This window comes from Dysidea avara, chromosome 9 (genome assembly GCF_963678975.1).
Source record: "Dysidea avara chromosome 9, odDysAvar1.4, whole genome shotgun sequence".
Taxonomy (NCBI): Eukaryota; Metazoa; Porifera; class Demospongiae; order Dictyoceratida; family Dysideidae; genus Dysidea; species Dysidea avara.
Genome location: NC_089280.1, coordinates 5,445,245 through 5,462,955, shown reverse-complemented (window position 1 = coordinate 5,462,955; position 17,711 = coordinate 5,445,245). Strand labels below are relative to the sequence as shown.

At 36.6% G+C, this 17,711-nt stretch overlaps 1 protein-coding gene across 14 annotated transcripts in view; it reads left to right on the top strand.

Annotated features, from left to right (window-relative positions):
- The first annotated feature begins 275 nt into the window (after nt 1-275).
- Nucleotides 276-17,711, top strand: part of LOC136266910 (uncharacterized) — a 36,818-nt gene continuing 19,382 nt past the window's right edge. For 8 of the 14 annotated variants that reach the window (XM_066061948.1, XM_066061955.1, XM_066061949.1 and 5 more), the window contains exons 1-6: nt 276-466; nt 3,195-3,400; nt 11,106-11,143; nt 11,195-11,295; nt 13,264-13,325; nt 14,326-14,389. The gene's annotated coding sequence lies outside the window, so the exon portion shown is untranslated. Of the gene's footprint in view, nt 467-2,708; nt 2,822-3,194; nt 3,401-11,105; nt 11,144-11,194; nt 11,296-11,967; nt 12,521-13,263; nt 13,326-13,395; nt 13,450-13,750; nt 13,771-14,325; nt 14,390-17,711 lie in introns of those variants that run through there. The other 6 variants (XM_066061944.1, XM_066061939.1, XM_066061940.1 and 3 more) reach the window with 6 other exon arrangements.

Here is a 17,711-nt window from a genome sequence, read left to right as displayed (position 1 = left end):
TGCCACAGTACTAGGATGGATTAGATGTAGATTGTCATTTTGTTTACTGCGTTCAGCAATCCAATGCATTAGAGGAGCACGATCTTCACAAGGTCGTTACCGACATCAAAAGTGTTCCTGTGGCCTTGGTGCAATCAGAGACTCAGTTTTTGATTTAATTGTTTAACTGTATGTTCTAATCTTATTTTCTTTATATCTTCATGCTGAAAAAAAAAAAAAAAACCTATGTTGCGCGGGCCCGACCGACTGCAATTTTCTTCAAAAATAATTTTGAAAATCACGTGTACGGATCACAACACGGCGTCAACATTGTTGAGTTATCTATAGTCAAAAACGGACCATTGAAGATCGTCCAACACTCTAAAATTGTACAGATACGATGGGAAAACTCTTTCGGAGATTTAAATCTGATGCTATACTAGAACTGGAAATTTCACAGACTGACCAGTTTTTGAATGCTCACGAGGTTAGTGTATCATAATGACAGACCATGCCAACTTTCACGCATTAGGCGTGAGTCTCACTCTTCGGGTAGTAATCTCACGCCTACCCCTCTGTTTCTCATTCTTTCAGCTTAGTTCTCACGCATTTCTTACGCCTGATCTGCAGCCCTGTGCTTGTTTTTGTACTTTGAGCATGCAGCGACCTTTTTTTTTTTTTTTTTTGGTCTTCACTACCAAAAATCCTGCAGCTGCACTTGAGTCTGGTCCACATTGCTGGTAGTGTTTGAGGTCTCACTCCTAAAATTGTTTAGAGGTTGGCATCTCTGCATATCTACCTTTTAATATTTTAGAGCCTTGCATGCAACCGTCTAATAATATGAAACCTAGATTTTAACTGGGCATGTAAAATATTGTACTATTATAGCTACATTAATTGTTTGCATTTTGTATGCTTTTGTTTAAAATTTTTATCGTTTTCATTTTCAAACCAACCTACCTACCCAAAGTTAAAATAATTTTGTCGTGCAACATAAGATCAAATAGGCATAGTCTAAGCGCCTCAAATAATCTTGTGGCGTCTATTATGCTGCTTAATGAAAGTGAGCGAAAGAAAGTGTTGATATGGAAAATTAATGCCTCGATATGTGACCGGATTTCACATAACCCGGCTTCCACACACACACAAAATCAAACTTACGTTTTAACCAGAAACGGATTGCTCATATAATACGCTATCATATTCCACTCTGTATTCTTTTCAGGACTGGCAAGTCTGGTTTTTGCAGCAGCTTTCTTCCGACCCTGTCAAAGCCATGAGTGGAAGATTCGCACCATTAAATGGCCATGGCTTTGTTGTAATGGTGTGTAGTGAGCTGGGACTTCACAGAGAGCCCGCCAATAGTGTTCTCAATCAATTAGGAGTGATTTGAGGGCCATGGAGAGCCCAAACTTTCCATTCGTCTTCTTGCTCCATTTTATACTCCTATATTAAGCCCACCCACCACCCATATTACTACCACCTTTGATATTATTACCCGCTTGAAAAAAGCTATCCAAAACAGGGCACATTTTGGGTATCAGAAACTTATACACCCACACAGTGATAGCTAGTAAATAGATGAATAATTGGTGCAAATTTTGTTTGCACAGTTGTAGGCACTGGGAAGTTACTACAAATAGCTATATCTCCTAACGAAGCTTTGTGCATTGCAGCTGGGTTTTGTCTAATTCAGTCACATATGGTTTCGTTGGATGAAGAAGAAGACAAGCAACCTGATTGAAGATAATAAAAAAAGACAAGGCGCAGAGGGCACACACTTGTCGGAACCCCAAAAGGCACATCCTACTGGTGAGTTTGTTATTGTGGCATAAAATGGTGGCCGTGCACTGCTTCATTTGGCCTCTAGGCTTGCGACTGTGGTCAGTCAGTCATGCAGTCAGGCAGTCAGCCTAAAATTCAAGTTTTAGTGATTTTTAAAAATTCTATATCCAGCCGCCTGTAAGTGTTCTGTTGTATTTAATGCTGTTTTATGTATTATATGAACTAGTACTGTTCCGTAAAGGTGATTTTTGTCTCGTAAGATATCTCTAGGATGCTTTTTAAAGGTGGAATTTTGGGTGGCGTGTGAAAATTTCACCTGGTTCCCTACTTAAACGGTACAAGCGAATTATTATTATTATTTGCAGACTTTCAACTTAGAAAATTTTCACGCATTATTTTTTTCAAATAATGTTGCGCATTTAACACCAGATACTGACTTCGTCAAGAGACTTAGTTTCACTGTTTGCAGGGCCTCAATGTCGTGCTCTCCACCAGGTTGACAGTAGAAAAGAAGGGCGAAATGACTTTAGGGAAAAGATGGTTTTTCACAGGCTGCCTCAACTGATTATTAATGGTGTCTCACATTTATATGATTTATAGGCTAATACCTCACAGCATAGAGCTACCCGGAAGTATCTGATTCACAGCCATTGGTGAAACTGATTGTGGCATGTGAGTATGAAGCAGCTTGTGTTGGCTAAATAAATGGACTGAGGATTAATCTACTGTCTTGTCTTGATAAATTTAAATAATGATGGTTCTCTCAGCAGCTGTCATAGTCAACAGGGATCATTAATTCTAGATAACTGAACAAGGAATATGTTATGATCCTGTAAAACGTTCTGTGACTGGGATCAAGATTTTTGATCTCATCTGAATAATTATGGGACCTCGATCGCTTCGACTTGGTAGTGTAAAGTATATTGTTTTGTGCTCTTTTGCAGACTTCTTGGTTGCTTAATTCAGTACAAACTAACCAGCTGATTAAATTTTTAATACCAGTTGTGGATGGTTCTACAGGAGTTATTGGTGTAGTGACTATACCATGCTGAACAAGGTGTAGTGACTATACCATGCTGAACAAGCAGCTATGCTTTTGATTGTGTGTAAATACGAAGGCATGGATTATATGTTTATTAGTCTATTGTCGTAACAACTAACTTCAAGTTCTTACAGACTGATATCAGTCACATAGCACCGTCGCTGTAGGAAGTAATGTTTCCCAATATTTGCCACTCAATCCTATGGAGATGGCAGCTGATTTTATGTTTATTGTTTTATAGCAAGAGTAATTAATGGACTTCTCCATTATTTACTCTTGGTTATAGGTATTACTTTATTATTACTACATCTATGTAATGATGTGGTCATCACTTTGTGTGATGATCTGTGATCACATGTGTATTGAGTGTGATGTTCTTAATTTGTAGGTGGATTCATTTCAAGATCGCAAGCGACTGGTTTTCACAAAACCGCATCTAAACAAGAGTGAGTCGATAGTGATCACATGCAGCTGAGATGACTGTGATGAATTTGAGACAGGAACAAAGATGGTATGGCATTACTAGCCTAAGCACTTGTGGGTGAAGACAACAACATAAGACGTGATTAAAGTACTTCTATTAAAATGACACTGGTATGTTGTGATGTATTGGGAAGTACAACTATTTGTTGATGGGCTATATATGGTCTATTGTTGTATATCGATGGTTTATTGCTATTCCTCGAGTGCATCCAATTGTACTTTTGCTGTGTTGTACTTATGCCCACCTCATTGTACGCGTTCCACCTTGCCTATATCTGTACAAGATAACATGATATTATAATTTTCAATACTCCTAAAGAAGGCCGATGCAGAGTATTTCCAATCCCTACAGCTTTGATTGTTGGTTCACCTGCATTATCCAGTTGTGATAGTGTGTAATTGAGAGTAACTTTTACTTACTTAGCTAGTACTGGGACTGCCGGAATATAAAAATCCACACCTAAAGGCTGTGTAGTAGATGTAGAGGTTATTTGCTACAAGTGTTTAACGTGCTAAATGGATTGTTACATCATAAGTACTGTGGAACCTCTCTTAAAGCACTCTCCACTATATCTTTAACCTTATAATGAAACATTTGTAGCTATCAGTAAAGTTAGTCTCAAACTGTCTGTTACAGAGAGGCATAGGCATACATATACTATTCATGCACTAGGTCATTAAAAGTTCCAAGTGTCATATTATTACTGCTCCTGTACAAGAAACAGCACACAGGCTGTTATTTACATTTACAAAACTAAGATCAGGAATTTGTTTTGTCATTTTGTAAAAACCGAAGTACTTGGTTAAGAGTTACAGTGAAACCTCGGGTCACCTTTGGGACCATGAATATGTGTCCTATTAATGAGGTGGCCTTTAGTACTGTGATTTACACTATCATAATGGTTAGTACACTACTGCTGGGTAGAGATGAAACATACAGTATAGGCATAAGTCAGAAATGACTGCAAGTGGAATAAATAAGCATTGAGTACAAGAATAATAATAGGTGCAGCTTTTATAGCTAAATTGGACATTGAGTATGTAGGTTTTGCACAAAAACTGTAATAAAAGAATAGTCACTCATAGTCAGCTACATATCATGACAAGCACAATATAAAGAAATCTTCCTTTATTGATCAACTGTAGTACGTGTGAAAATAAAATTTTAGTCATTTTGGCTTTCTGTTAAGTAATCTTGGGTTTAATGCCTGCTCAATTACTAACCGCTTTAGTTTCATCAATTTGGTCCTATAGAAAGTAGCTGCTGGCATTACTAACAAGGTGTAGCCACATTATCAAAAATTAAATCAATGAGATATTAAAGAAAATAGATCTGGGCTTCACAAATGTGGCCACTGTAACAAGGTGTAATGAGGTGGTTGCTAAGTGAGGTTTCACTGTACTACAGTAGGACCTAGGCAGTTGTCCTCCAAAAACAGGGTGCCTACAATCCAGAGGAGTTTCACTGTAACTGTATGATCGAGTCATATATTATGTAGAACTATTATCTGATATTATTATTCACTCTTGCTGTTATAACAGCCTGTAAAGTAACCTCTAGCCTACTGTTTAAAAGGTCAACAATTTGTATAATTACACCTGTGCCTCTGTGAATCACGCATACATGATTCTCGCACACTACATGACTTGCCATACCAGTGGGTAATTTTCACGTACCCACAAAATACCTGTTATTGCAGATTTAACCATTGTTTTGTCTGAATAACAAAAAAATTGAACGTGCACAGGTCAGTTTTTCAAATTGCTATGTTGTACAAAATACACAATGCACTGCAGAGTGTCAACAAATGCTTATTAGATCATCAGATTTGTGCAGTGAGCCCTCCAAAGTTGTAATGTTTGCAGAATTTTACAGGTAAGAAGATGAAGTAAGTTAACTAGGTGTGTCAAGCAGACGATGGAAATGCCATCAGTTGAGACTATAGATTGGAAATGCTCCAAAATATTTTCATAATTGGGCATGGCTAAGCTGTTGTGACATATAGTGTGATACAGTAATGGATAATGGTAATGGCCTGCCCACCCACACTCAACATTTGGAATTTTTTGATGAAAACAAAAAATCACATAATAGACCAATTGTTTAACTCATAGTTCTAGTAAAGCCAAACTATATACTGAATATACCATCTTTGTTCCTGTCTCAAATTCATCACAGTCATCTCAGCTGCATGTGATCACTATCGACTCACTCTTGTTTAGATGCGGTTTTGTGAAAACCAGTCACTTGCGATCTTGAAGTGAATCCACCTACAAATTAAGAACACCACACTCAATACACATGTGATCACAGATCATCACACAAAGTGATGACCACACCATTACATAGATGTAGTAATAATAAAGTAATACCTATAACGCAATAAACATAAAATTAGCTGCCATCTCCGTAGGGCTGAGTGGCAAATGTTGGGAAATGTTACTTCCTAGTGTGACAGTACTATATAACTGAAATAGATATCAGTCTGTAAGACTTTACGTTAGATTTTACGACAATAACACATAATTCATGCCGTCTTTAGTCAGTATTGGAACAACTGATTCAAAAAAGTCCCTTTAACAAGAGAAAGTTGACTGCAAATCTATAAATGAGTCCAATGATATTCAGTATTGGGACCTGTGGTCTGATTTTGTCTGAGTATTAGTAAAATTAGTTCCAACACCAAAACACAGATGGAATAAATGCAGGCAGTATTCGTATATAAATTATGCTGTGTTAGTTTGTACTGTCAAGAGAGCACAAAACAATATACTTTACACTACCAAGTCAAGCGATCGAGGTCCCATAATTATTCAGATGAGATCACACATCTTGATCCCGGTCACAGAAGGTTTTACAGGATCATAACATATTCCTTGTTCAGTTATCTAGAATTAATGATCCCTGTTGACTATGACAGCTGCTGAGAGAACCATCGTTATTTAAATTTATCAAGACAAGACAGTAGATTAATCCTCAGTCCATTTATTTATCCAACACAAGCTGCTTCATACTCACATGCCACAATCAGTTTCACCAATGGCTGTGAATCAGATACTTCCGGGTAGCTCTATGCTGTGAGGTATTAGCCTATAAATCATATAAATGTAAGACGCCATTGACAATCAGTTGAGGCAGCCTGTGAAAAACCACCTTTCCCCTAAAGTCATTTCGCCCTTTTCTACTGTCAACCTGGTAGAGAACACGACATTAAGGCCCTGCAAACAGTGAAACTAAATCTCTTGAGTCTTGACGAAGTCAGTATCTGGTGTTAAATGCGCAACATTATCCAGAAAAAATAATGCTTGAAAATTTTCTAAGTTGAAAGTCTGCCCAAAAAAATTGCCCATAACCGTTTGATAGACCAATACAAAAATACCTTTCAACATAAATTTGAGGTACATTCTTCTGCGGTCACAGTTCAAATTGAGACTATAAAGCATTGTGAAGTCTTTATAATTACTAGCTATTAAAATAATTTAAAAAATTAAAGGAAGTAAGGATCAATACAATGCACATACTATAAAAAGTAAGGAAACAAGCCAAAATGTTACAGCTGAAATGAGAATGATCCACGCAACAAAAAGTAAGGAAATAAATCCAACAAGATTAAACAGCTACTTGCTAAAATTAGATGGCTAGATGTTAGCCAAAAGTAAGCATTAAAACGTGCCTCGTTTTAGCAAGTAGCCATCTAATCTTGTTGGATTTATTTCCTTACTTTTTGTTGCGTGGACCATCCTTATTTCAGCTGTAACATCAATGAGCTTGTTTCCTTACTTTTATAGTATGTGCATTGTATTGATCCCTACTTCCTTTTAAATTTTAGTTATGTTCACTTTTTATGTCTAGCTTGCTAGCTATATTATTCAATTACAACATTTCATAAGAATTTCAACACTGGGATTGTGGCCTCCCCAAACTTTTGGCACTGTCTGCACGGCAATTCTCTAACTTTTCTTGATATTTTTCTTCTTGTTTGCTATCTTCTTTTTGTTTTCAGCATAGTATTTTTTGTTGTAGCATTTTTTCTTTGCTCCTATCAGAGGCATAATTAGAGCTACATCACAAAAAAAAAATCATATATAGCTAAAGCAACTACACAACGTTAATAAGACAACGACTCTTTGAATACTACAACAATACACTTTCGTTTTACTACGGCTGATGTGTTAGTGTGCAAAAATCACATGTGCAGATATGCCCACCACAACTTTGGGAAGAAGGAGAAGGCCAATGAATGATGAAAGTGAACAGCATAGTGCAGTGGACAAAACGTATTCAAAAGAACAGATTTGTGAATCTGCCATCATTACCTAGCTTGGCAGCCTGAAATTTCTGGAGCCGTGCACCTAGTGCTACCTGGTCTTATGGCAGGCAGTCAGGCAAGCAGGCAGATGAAATGCAGGTGAATTTCGATTTTTTTAAAGTTCACTGTACATTGAGTCGACTTTCACCTCTAAAGTGCAAAAATTTACGAAGCCGTATGATTTCTTACTGATCCCTACTTATTCAGTATTACCATACTTAATAATTATGTTGCTTGCTGGTATATAGATTATGTTATTATTAAACTCAACCATGAGTATAGGTAATAGTAGAGTGACTAAGCGACAAATTTTGATGAAATTGTTCTCTTTGTGATAAAAGTGCCAAATTTTCTGTGGAAGTTCAGTAAGTCATACTAAATCATTTGAGATACGGTACCACACAAAATCATTTCCTTAGGGCATGAGTGGAAACTTTTAAGCAAAAGCCCATTTCTAGCTAGTCAGGAAACCATACAACTGCATTCCAATACTTAGTTTTGCTTAAATACCATGAATGCATTTCAAATTTACAGGTGTAATCAAAAAAACTTTTAAATGTGGTTAAAAATGCCTCTAATGGAGATGTGCAAAAAGTAAAACAATATATTGCACATTTATGGCTTCATATACCTTTATCCTCCGTGCTTCTTAACACTGAAAACTAATGTCCTGGATGGGCCTCCCTTGATCAGCTTTTGGATATGACCATCTCTTACAAGTCTATTCAGATGTTAAATTTCAGCATTTTTACTGTAGAGTACTTTTCCCTGATACATTTTGTATTGGTTTTATTTGTCAGGTTATTTGAGAGTGACATGACTGGCAATTTTATATCTAGTATGAATGAAACAAATTTGATGCTTTTATCAAAAAGTAAACGATTTTTTTTTTGCTTAGCCGGCAATAGAACAAACATCCATACCCTGTCATGAGGTTAGGTACAATATTATAAGGAATTTTAGTACATAACACATGTATCGTCCCACATGGATACATAGATGTGATGTAGCTACCTACCAACTCTAACTATTAAACGTCTTATCCTATCCCTTATCTACCTAGTAACTAGACAGATACTAATAACATCATACACATGGTTGTAAGTATTAATGGTTCACTCCTACACTTGTTATTCTATTGATTGTTTCTCATGGGATCCAGTGAACAATGTGCTCTCAATAGTGTGGTGACTGTTCTATTAGAATTTTCTGGTGTGTTTATTGTTTAGTAACGTCTAGCTAATATTCAGCTTCCCAAAACTGCCAATAACAAAATTATTATCAAAGTAGTCTGTTTTTATTTTGATTATCAATTAGTTGTGCTTTTCATTAACTGACTATGCCAAGATAAGTGTGTGCCTGTAAAAGTGATAATATCAGAGGACACAATGTTTGAACTGGCAAGTATGCAGTTGAGTTCAAAGTAAAATGGCTCATGAAGGATAATTGGAATTGCTATTCCACTAAATCCTGTAAATACAAGGAGCCAGTGATATACTAAATAATAAGATCTAGTGGTGACTTGATCCTCAAACAACATGTAATCTACTCATCTGCTATATAACAAAGTACCAGTCTATTGTGCTTTTATATGTGATGTTGCAGCGCTCAATAATTCAACCCAATATGTATGCCTTATTTATGCCATTTCTGAATGGAAATATTTTTGGCATGCATGGAACTGTTAACAGTATTTAAAATGTTGCCAATACATTTGACTGCTTGTGTATTGTGTGCATAGCTACCTGCCGGCTCTGTTAGTGTTACTGACTATTTTGTAAATTAATTTTACAGTAAGCTAATGCATTTCACAGATAAGATTAATTGATGTTTGGTTCCACATGGGGTACTATGAGATAATAAGTCACACTCTAGAATTTCTATGGATAGCTACATATACATGAAATTGACAAGGAGAAAACATCCTGACTGCCTGTAAGCATTCGAGCGTTAATCAAATGGTTGCAGGTTCGAGGCTGCCCAGGTCCAGTCATGGATTTTTTCTCCTTTCTCTACCTTCTTCATAAAACTTTAAACAGGCTGTAAGACCAGGTGTCTTACAGACCTTCACACTTGTGCTGTAATAAATAATAAATAAAATATTCTGCTATATGTTCCATACTAAGCGAACACTTGGCTGATTCTATTTATTAAGGCTTTACTGCACAAATTTAAGTGCAGAAGGTAGGACACCTGGTCTTACAGCCTGTTTAAATATATAGAAGCACCCAACATGTTTTGTGTACATTGCCAAACAATGGCATGTATTAAGGCTAAATAAATATCTTTAAAATCAAGTGAGTGGTACTTCTAACAGTGTGACTAGTGATATTACCCAGAGCAAGTTGCAAAAGTGTGGATGAGAATAATTAATGGAAAAATAGTTGGTAAGTTTATCATCTTGCTCGACACTGGTTGGGCATTATACCACAAATGTAAATTCTTGGCAGCAATCTTGGGATATTTTCCATGTAGCTAGTGGTATATATATACGTGTGTTGCGTGTGTTGTGTGTGTGTTGTGTGTGTGTTGTGTGTGTGTGTGTGTGTGTGTGTGTGTGTGTGTGTGTGTGTGTGTGTGTGTGTGTGTGTGTGTGTGTGTGTGTGTGTGTGTGTGTGTGTGTGTGTGTGTGTGTGTGTGTGTGTGTGTGTGTGTGTTAGTGGTATATATGTGTTAGTGGTATATGTGTGTTAGTGGTATATATGTGTTAGTGGTATATGTGTGTTAGTGGTATATTGTTCCTATATGTGTGTTACATGCGTTTGTTCACTATGCGGTATGTAGACGTAAATGAGAAATGCTTTCATACTTGTATGTGCAAGTAAACATAAAACTCTACCTTGTCAGTTTATGGTGAAAAATTTTTACATCGAATTCCAACTATGTAGCTACCAATGTACACAAAAGTTATGGATGCAAATTTCAGTGCTTGTAGTTTATTTTCAATATTGTCATTGTACAAATCAATTTCTTTGCTGTCTATTGTACATGTATGCATTGAGCTGAGCCCTTAAAAACATTTAATAGTTCATGGATGGAATTACATAGCCTTTTAAAATTTGGCTCATTTGTAGTGCTGCTTGACCCGCTAAATTCAAATGTCTGACTATTATTATTTACAAAACTTGTAATACAGTCCGATCTTATAATGGAGCTAAACAACACTTGACACCTTCGTTGTCACTACCAATCTTTTGGTTAGTTGAAATATTAATCCACTTCTGCACTATTAGCTGTTTTCTCAGGGCTCAGCTAAAGGGTGTCACATCATCATTTTATTTATAATTGTGTTGGGAAATCCCAATCAGAACACTTACTAAATTAGAATAATTTCATCAAAAAACAATAACATGTGCCTCAAATGAATACAGTTACCAGTGGAACATGTCCTTATTAGAAAATAGCTGAAAGTTTAAGGCAAATCATGTTGTCGTAAAAGTGGTCATAGAGGTGGTTTTGTAATGCACACACATCACAGTATGTGTATGCATATGTATTTTTTCTAGAAACGAAAGACATCCAAATCAATGCTTGACCAAACAAAGTAAGCACAACACATGCAATGTGATATCACCATATTAAATGATATTCACAGAGTCAAGGAAGGCTACCCTAGGCTTCATCAGAACAGATACTAGGAAGACTTCAGTCACACCAGCAGAATCAAGATTAGGAAGAGCTACCACCGTAGCACAGGTAGGTGATGGAATCACACACATCCTTGTATCCAATTACACACATCCATTATTATAATCAGTTGAGTGTGAATAGGAAGCATTTTAAAGTGTGGTTGACTTGTAGCTTTCGTAACTTTTAAAACTTTCACAAAGATAGGTCCTTGTTAGAAGGTGACATACACACGTGTTGTCAGTTTGTTAATACACTTCACTATCCTACAGATTCCTGTAGCTATTGAGATGATACAGACTAGTACTGGTATAGTGTATTATGTGTGTGACCAGTCAGTGTTGGGGGATAAGCCACAAGGTAGTGATGTACCTGTTGATGATTCTCAGACTGATAATTGAATGGGTGTACAGGCTTTTTAGCCTCAACCCAAATCACATCATAATCATAATAGAGCAGTTGGGGATTCTAATAGAGCAGTCACATTACTCTAATATACAGCCATAGATATTATAGCTTACGGTAGTATCTATGATACAGCAGTCAGGTATGTGTTAGGTAACCTGGTGATGACAAAGAGAAAAAACAAACAAAAAATGTTTATAAGTTATAAATATCTACGTATGATTGTTTTACTGCAGTACATAGCCATGGCTAATTTCGATAGTGCCACTGATGTTCAGCTATGCTACAGAATGATATTAAATGTAGGGTTGAGCAATAAATCAATGTATCACCAATATCGCCTAATCAACTGCCCACAATACAATTCTCAGTAAAAACAAGTACTCATATATTGACATTAAAACTATGTATGTATTTTGTGTTTCAATTTATATTGCAATAGTCGCATTAAAAGCTCATGCAGTAATCACATGTCACAAATTAAATATCGCCCATCCCTACTGGAATGTACCATGGCCAGCCAGGGTTTATAAGATATGTATCCTTAAATTTGCCTTTGAAGTTAGGTGGCTTCATGGTACATTACCTGTTACATTAGTTTTGTGTCTGTATATGTACACGAACCTCTTTGAAATGTCCCCTACCTCTTACCAGTAAAGAGCCACTTTCTTGGTCCCAGAATTTTCCATTACATATACACACTTTGATTTTAATCATATGAAACTTGTTAAAAGATCATGGTAGTTTCATTAAATACAGAGGGCCCATGATGCCTTCTATTTTGTCAATGTAATATTTGTGACTGCAGTACGTGACAATTAATGGTGGCTGATCTTCAGGGGTGGAGAACAGTACTCAAAAGTGGCAGGGCAAGTCATGTGGGTTGGCTGTAAGTTGCAAAGTGTTTTAAAATCATTAACTGTGCCTTAGTGTGCTTTGCACTTTAGAATGCAAAACATTCCAATACTATGGGGGTCTGGGGGTATTCCCTCACAGAAAAATTTTGAGATTTGGATGCTTTGAGATTGAATCTGAGAGCAGTTTCAGTGGAACATGTGTACCTGAATGGGATAATCCTATGCAATGACTATCATAGAGACACTGTACAATTAGATGCATCAGTAAATGAAGGAATTTCAGATAGACTCATGCTGTTAATTATATACATATAGATATAAGTGTTAGTGAAGACATATTGAACATATAGCAGGGCAAACTTATAATAATTCCGCTGAATGTTCTATTAGAGTAGTTAGGTGACTGCTCTATTAGAGTATATCAATCTCGTGCATTCCCAGCACTGATTCATGCAGTGCTCCATGCTTGCATAACCTTTAGCTCCAATCCTAGTAAATAAAGGCAAAGTAAGTTGGCTAATGACTAAAATAGTTGCTTTACTTTGGCAACTGGGCATTGGAAAAAGTGAGGAAGCCTGCCCCTCCACTTGTAAAAGTGGGGGGCAGTACCCCCTCACTTTTTACAAGGGGGCACTGCCCCCTCACTTGTAAAAGTGGGGGGCAGTGCCCCCTCCTCCTCTCCCTCCCTATTTCTCCACCCCTGCTGATATTTGTCTCAAATGCTATGAGATCATTGATATCTCACTTGCTTCACTCATACAATGTTACTTCACAGACCTCAAGATTTGGACCAGCAAGAAGCAGCCCTAGAAGTACTCAGCCTCACAGACCGTCCAGGTATGACCATATTTGGGTTGTGGTCAGATTTAGATTGATTGATAATTTCCTACTTCACAACCATATTTAGTGTACATCAAGTATTTGCTGTTGTCAATGGTTTTCATTGTTTGAAAGCTCTAAGGTGTGGTATATGGTATTGTGTACTAATTTCACATGGAACACTTCCTCTATTGGAATACTGAAGTAGCTAGATGCTTAGTTACTTTGCTGATATTATCATAGATACGAACCAGTACACAAGTCTAAGTGTCTTTGTTTCATTAACCTTACATCATATTTTTAAAATGTACGCTATCATGTTCAGTGTGTGGACAAACTTTTGCTTAAAGTTTGTGGTTGTGTTTTGGTAATATCTGAACAATATTGTTGTATCAGTAGCAACCATGGGAACAAGCGACTGTAGTTGGAGATGTTAATTAGAATTTTACATCATAACTTTGAGGTATGCTTGACTTTTATGGTACCTTCTTGTTCACCCAGTAACAGCATCATTAGCAATGCGGTGACTTAATTTCCTGTTTGTCCCTTACAAAGATCAGATATTTGTAGATCAAGGTTGATAAACAGGCTTCTCCCCAGCTTCCAGATGGTTGTTGAATATTATTGTTATTTGGAATGTGTTTATATGATGGCTAAATAATTCCCTTTCAAGCGTGAGTGGTCTATTTTGGGAGGGAGCCACATTGTTTTACTGTCTAACCAGAAATTGTAACAATTCCTTATACAGTGTTCTTGGTAACAGATTTTATAACTGTCATAAGTAATCAACAAGTATAATCATATTAACAGCTTTAATGGTTGAGTGGTACAAGGAATGAGCATATTAGCCATGTCAGTACCTGGCAACTATTGTGTGATATAAATATTGATTATGTTGTATGTTTAGCAAGGTATTGTGGGAGTAATGGACTTGAGCTAATCTGTGTTAACATAATTCTGTGTTATGCATTTTTGTATGTGTGTGTGTGTGTTTTTTTTTGTTTTTTTTTCAAAATAGGAACTAGTCAAGAATTGGATGGACTTAACGTGACGGAAAGGATCATTGCTCGACACAAGGAAAGGTACCGTGCTTAGGATACGATTTGTTTTAAAAAACTATTCATGTTGATCAAAACCTCACAACATTACCATCTGAAGTGCCCTCATTTAGTAGTTGTTTCCTTTGTTGTTAGCATTTAAAAGTTATTATGAAACTGGCTCATTACTTGAGAAAATTGGTGTTGAGTTATGCCATTTATCGTTTAACATCAATGTAACTGTTGTAGTAGTTAACAGCAATCCATTTTGTACAGCTACAATGAGATAATAGCGTGACCTGTACTCTGTGTTGGCACCTGACACATTTACAGTAGGAGTATTACTTGACACGGTCACTCCCTGGTATCTAACAGGGCTTCATCCTTGATATGTGTTTCAGAAGAGGTACCATTGTTTCACTGTGGGAATACATTGGTGCTTTAATCCATGTCCAATCAAGGATACATACAACAATTATTATACTTGACAAGTACTTATTTTATGACAGAAACAGTATCAGTGTTAACTGTACAGGTGCTAGTGATACATAGTTCAGGTACCATCAAAGTGTTCTAGATTAATATCATTTATGGAAAATGGTTTTATAACAATATTAATGCACCGGCCATCTATGGGTTTTTCAAAATGGATTAAGTGTTAATGTTTGGGAGGTGCATGTAACTACAAGCGAGTTTTATCACTACCAACGTAGTACACACCTTACATACATGACGTTAAGTGTTTACCATGATACAGTGTGTGTCTATTTTACTGGACACTTAGTTCACGTGTATGTTTAATCAATAGTGTTTTCTCTGAGCGATAAAGACATCTTGTTTCTATGGTCGGCTGCTAAAATGTTTTAGATGACTTTCTACAAGCTTGATTACAGGCTTGACTGAGTTAACAAATCTTTTTGACTAAACTAAACCGCTAACACGAAAGAATCCATTTGTAGTTCATCAAGCTGTCGCCAGTTCATTCAACAAGCACGTAGTGGCCAGATGTTGCTGAATACATTTTGGTCAACTGCTAAATCATGTCTCCAACGTGTATTATACGCTTGTCTGCAATTGTTGATGATTCCTGCATAGTTTAGACAGTGTGACGCTGTAACACTTGTTTTGATCTGACTGATGCATTGTAACTCTTCATATGGTCTAATGTTGACAGGGTGTGTGCACTATTATGTGATAAGCCATATCAAAATCATAATTTATTAAGTAGAAATAGTTCAGCTAATTTTTGTATAACATTAGGGACTGTTTTTGGTTGATAGAACAGTCGGCATATCCTAGACTGCACGACTACTTTATTATAAACCACTGTTTGTTATAGTGTGATATTGTTGTGTATAGAAACCATTGTTCCATGGCAATTAGCCTGAGAAACTGGTCCACTGCTATGGGTTGTATGGAGTTAATAAGTTTCATTCTAACATGCAGGTGTGCGCATTTCTATGGAGATTTATACTAAACAGAAATTTATTATAATTCAGTGTTGATATCCTTCACCGCTATCCCATATATGTATCACTTGGAGCTATTAGATCAGCTGAGAGATGTATTGTCTTCAAGTAGTGTTCTAATATAGAGAGATAGCACCTTCTACTGTAAACAATTATATTGCAGTGGTCAGTTTTACTATTGGGTACGACCGAGGTGCCTTTGTACTCCTGGGTGTTGGTTGTCCTACTAAATTGTCAAACTATATCATATATTAGCTGGTATCCCATGGACTGAAGTTACCTGATACCCTAGCTTCAGAGGGTAGACTAAAGGTTTTTAACCTCCTTGGTTAGGGCGTGTGCAGGTAGCTAATTCATTCCCATCTTCCGATACTTGAACATTACGATATTCATAGCTGGCTGGTGCTTGAGATAAAAACTATCAAATTCCTGCAGTTTGTAGGTTCAAGGGCTTTTAATTATTGGTAGTAGTGACTAACTTGTATGTGGTTGAGTGTGGTATGGTTTCCAACAGCTTGAGGTACATAGTACATGCAGACATGGAGTAACAGCTAACTTACGATATAGCGTTATCCATTACAATGTTTAAGCGTGTGTTTGATTAATACATTTTGATGTAGAAATTAGCTATGCTTTGCTCGACTTGAGCCGTAAGTGGGTGACAGGAATTAAGGTGTGGGTTAAAGTGGTTTTCATGCTAGATAAATGGAAACCTTTAAACAGTTGTACTGTTTAAACGACACTGCTTTTACAGACAAGTTAACGTTCCTTTTATCACTACTTGAAGTGAGTTTTGTGGATGCTGTTAATTTGGGATAGTTGTTACACACTAATTCACCTAGTTACCAGTAAACATATACATTGATCACTGATCACATAACAAAAAAAAACCTTGTTACCTATCTGTGTGGTGGCCACTACAATTTGTCTACAGCATTACCCTCTACTGAATAAAATCTGCTGAGGTAGTAGCAGCCGTGGGAAGCATGCCGAATTTGTAGCAGGTTTCTTACACGGTCATAGTTCGGCAATCCGACCATTTAACTTCACCTGTTTGGACCTTATTAACCTTATTGGAATGTGCAGTATAGGTGTACATGACAATAAGTGAATTTCTATAAAATCTACACAAATGACATTTTCCTGTTAATTGGTTAGTGTAGTAATTCAGTTAAATTGGTACCTGAATACAATTTTGCTTAATTGACCTAACTATTTCAAATAATATTTCAAACAAATCAGATTTTTATTAATTAGCAGCTTAATTGAAACTGTACTTCTGCCAATGGCACACATACTAGCGGCTAGCTTGGGTGGTGTTTTTTTTATTTTATTTTAATAGAATTGGTATAACTGTAATTAGTTATTTAGTTAGGCTCTCTCATTGTTATTTTAAGGGTTTTAGGCTGTGACATTCCACATTGTAATAATGGTGTCTTGTTTAAGACAAAGATATTTCCACATCTGGTTTCATTTAAACTTGTAATAATTATCAAGTCCTTATATTGGTAGCGTCTACGCAGTGTGAATTTGTTTCAATTGTTTCACTTGCATCAAATGGTTACCATTGTTTACATGTGTGTGTGTGTGTGTGTTTGTATCCAATGGGAACTACCAACCATCAACTTTTGACTTGATGCAAAGCCGCCATCACAGGCGTGGCTGTCAAGAACCATGGAGCCAGTAATAGTTCAAACCTTCATCATACCAGACTAAACATTCACCATTCAAACTCACTATCTGTCTTAGAATGCAAAGAATCATTTTTAGGCATCGTGATAAGGATTCACACTTGAGACCTACTGTTCTCTGGCTTGGCTGAAACACTTCAACACTGAAGTCTTTCATAAAATGGCAAATTGATGATATTTAAGAGCTCACAGACCACCATATAAACA